Below are 3596 nucleotides of genomic sequence, written 5' to 3' on the forward strand. Positions count from 1 at the left end.
ACGCTGGAAGCTGCGAGATCTCGTTCGGAGCGACGAGACTACGGTGAGCGGCTCCTGCTGAGGTACAAGTACACACACTGAGTAGTAGAAGTACAGGTACACGTGTTCAAAGGGACTCGCGTCAACCTCTGTACTCAAGTAGAAGTACTCAAGTACAGGTAGACGTGTTCAAAAAGACTCGAGTCAACCTCTGTACTCAAGTAGAAGTACACAAGTACAGGTACACGTGTTCGAAAGGACTTGAGTCAGTCTCTGTACTCAAGTAGAAGTACACAAGTACAGGTAGACGTGTTCAAAAAGACTCGAGTCAACCTCTGTACTCAAGTAGAAGTATACAAGTACAGGTAGACTTGTTCGAAAGGACTCAAATCAGCCTCTGTAATCAACTAGAAGTACTGACTTGAGTAAAAGTACAAGCACTTATCAACCTCTGTACTCAAGTAAAAGTATACAAGTACAGGTAGACGTGTTCAAAATGACGTGAGTAAAAGTACAAGCACTTATTCAGCATCTGTACTCATGTAAAAGTACAAGCACTGATTCAAGGTCTATACTCACAAGTATTAAAGTACAGGTACATGTGCAGAAAATGACTAAAGTACAAGTACAATCGCTGATCTAACCTATGTACTCATGTAAAAGTACAAGCACTGATTCAACCTCTGTATTCAAAGAATAAAAGTACAGGTTCTGAAATGTACTCAAAAGTATCAAAGTACAGGTACATGTGATCAAAATTATTAAAGTACAAGCACTGATTCAACCTCTGTACTCAAAAGTATCAAAGTACAGGTACATAGGGTTAGGGTTAGGGTTAATATTTGTGACATTAATCTTTACAGTATGGCAATAATGTTTTATTAAAAGTATTTTTAAATGAGTTCATTCAGTGGTATAGAAAACTTTATAATAAATTATTAAACTTGTTCAGCTGTTGTCTGCTGTCCGGCCACAAGGGGGAGCTGTTGTGTCAGCTGACTTCCAGTAGCTTATGAAGAAGACGTCCAGTGACTTTGACAGATATGAACATCTGGATGAAAAAGTATCAACTGCTCAGTTCAAATAGTGAAACTCATAAAAAACAGGACTCGTCCAGGTTGTTTACACACACACACACACACACACACACACACACACACACACACACACACACACACACACACACACACACACACACACAGGGAACCTGACAGCACATATTTAATATCACCACCGTCACGTATGTGCAGGACCAGATGTGTGAGATGTGTTTGATACTTCATACAATACATATTCCTAATTGATTAGTGTTTAATTGATAGACCACACAGCCACATGAGCCCAGATACTATTGCGTGTATAAACAAAGTGTGTAATTGCACAGAATCTGGGAGGAGGGGGGGGGGGGGAATTGTTGATTTACACATTATTTTATTAAAATGACATTAACCGTCTGATGGTGTTTGCTCATGTTTGTATTAATCTTTACTTTGTGACTCTGTCTTTCCTGAACAAGAACTTTCCTAGTCCACTGTCAGCTGAATTATTTTTAATATTTCCACATTAGCTGAATGTTTGGATCCTGTTAATCTGAACTTCCTCACTCACAGGTTCTCGCTGCATGTTTCTGATGTGGCCAGCAGGGGGCAGAGTTTGACAACTCACCGACCGGCAGCACAGAGCCGAGCTGAGAGGGAGGAGGAGCAGGAACAACATTTTAAAATTGTGTATATAATGAAAACCAACATGTTGTGTTTTCTCTTAGGGAAGTTGGTGCTTTATTTGTTTGGCTGGCCCCTTTCCGGAGGGTCGAGGGCTCCGTCCCTTCCCCATATGATGCTATTATATCACCGATGGATGGGTGGGTGAATGAGTTCACTCAAACTTATGCAACTCTTCCTGTCGAGAGACGGGGAATACGAGAATAGCTCCGGCCACTCACATGCCGAACATACATGATCCTGTTTGCAGGAGCAGCACAGATAATCTGATTTCATGTACGGTACGTGTGTGATTCAGTTTTGTTGTCATCACCAAATTGAGTATCGACACACGCTCCTGCACAATAACGTGCACACGCATTGCACTGGCAGTGGCCACCAGTCCAACCTCCCAGCAGGCATTGCAACATAAATATTTGATCAAATTACCGCCGATCCATCGCTCAGTGCCAAGTTCTCCGGGGTCTCCCTGTCGCTTCTCACCTTCTTATTACTCCTCCTCCTCCTCATCCTCTCTCCCAAACCCCCTGTTATTCATTCATTGTTTCATCCTTAATTTCCCCAAAGATCCATTCCACCTGATTCTCTGTTTTCTAAAGACGATCATCTTGTTTGGTGAACTGAGGTGAAATCTGGTGAATGTGGAGACGACTGTGGAGGAGAGGAAGGACGAGGACACAAAGACCAGAGTGAAGGAGAGAGGAGCGGACAGAACGCTGATGGATGATCATCAGAAAGAAGAGAGAGACTGAGAATGAAGAGCAAGAGACATTGTGTGTGTGTGTGTGTGTGTGTGTGTGTGTGTGTGTGTGTGCATGAGGGGATGTGCCCTAAATGTGTGTTCATCTGGGTTAATTCTCAAGGACAGAACTATTAAACTTTAACAACCAACCATGTTTTATTGAGACGGGCTGCATTCGTGGGCATATGGCTCTAAACACAGACCTACTTAAATGTGTGTGTGTGTGTTGTCTCTCTGTGTGTGTGTGTGTGTGTTTTTCCTCAGGCGTCTCTCTTACCCAGACAAAGGGACCATCTTCTCTTAAGAGACATGTCGTGACTGTGGGCCGTGCTGCGATGCTGCAGTCAAACCTCAACCTGCATCATTTCACTGGAGACAACACTGGACATCACAGTGTGTCCATCAGGTGGTTTCATGCAGGACAATGTGAGGACTACATGTGAACAGACATTTGGAGCTACACAATATTCTCCAGGGAAACTGTGAAATATTTTTCCTCGCCTCATGTTCTTCCTCAACGGCTCATTAGTTTTTGTTTTCGATCCTGAAGACACACAAACAAAGAGCAGTGACAACGTGACCTCCTTAATGAGGTAATCACTTTTACACACTCTCCTCCTGCTCTCTCTCTTTCTCACACACACTTCTCAAGTTTCTACAACACTACCTTAATGATGCCATGCAGATTTGTGTGTTAACTTCGTGAACACCACACACTTCATGGACGAATACAAATATGCAAATGCAAACTCCAAATAGTGTGATTAAAATTATTTTTAACTGGAGTGTAGCTGGCAGAGGAACCACCGAGTGGGTCACTCCTCCTCATCTTCCTCTTCCTCCTCCTCCTCCTCCTCCCCCTCCTCTTCCTCTTCCTCCTCTGTTCCTGTCCTCAGAGAGAAATTCTTCAGTTTTTCTCCAGGAACCCCCCCCCCCCCCCCCCCCCCCCCTCCCCAGCCCTGTATCATCTGCATAGCTATGATATGTCACACTGCTACGTGTGTGTTTGTGTGTGTGCATGGTGGAGCTGTCACCAGTGCAATGAATGGGTGATGGTCGCAACCCACAGGGGTTCTCGTTAATATGAGACCTAAGAGACACTAAACACGCACACACAAACACACACAAACACACACACACGTTATCAATTTTTA

The 3596-nt window shown here is 43.6% G+C and overlaps 1 long non-coding RNA gene across 1 annotated transcript; it reads left to right on the top strand.

Annotated features, from left to right (window-relative positions):
* The first annotated feature begins 1395 nt into the window (after nucleotides 1-1395).
* LOC128458009 (uncharacterized) lies at nucleotides 1396-3101 on the top strand. Its single transcript, XR_008341978.1, has 4 exons — nucleotides 1396-1840; nucleotides 2300-2473; nucleotides 2707-2868; nucleotides 2993-3101. It is a non-coding gene; the product is annotated as an uncharacterized LOC128458009 (long non-coding RNA).
* The last annotated feature ends 495 nt before the right edge of the window (nucleotides 3102-3596 follow it).

Source organism: Pleuronectes platessa, chromosome 16 (genome assembly GCF_947347685.1).
Source record: "Pleuronectes platessa chromosome 16, fPlePla1.1, whole genome shotgun sequence".
Taxonomy (NCBI): domain Eukaryota; kingdom Metazoa; phylum Chordata; class Actinopteri; order Pleuronectiformes; family Pleuronectidae; genus Pleuronectes; species Pleuronectes platessa.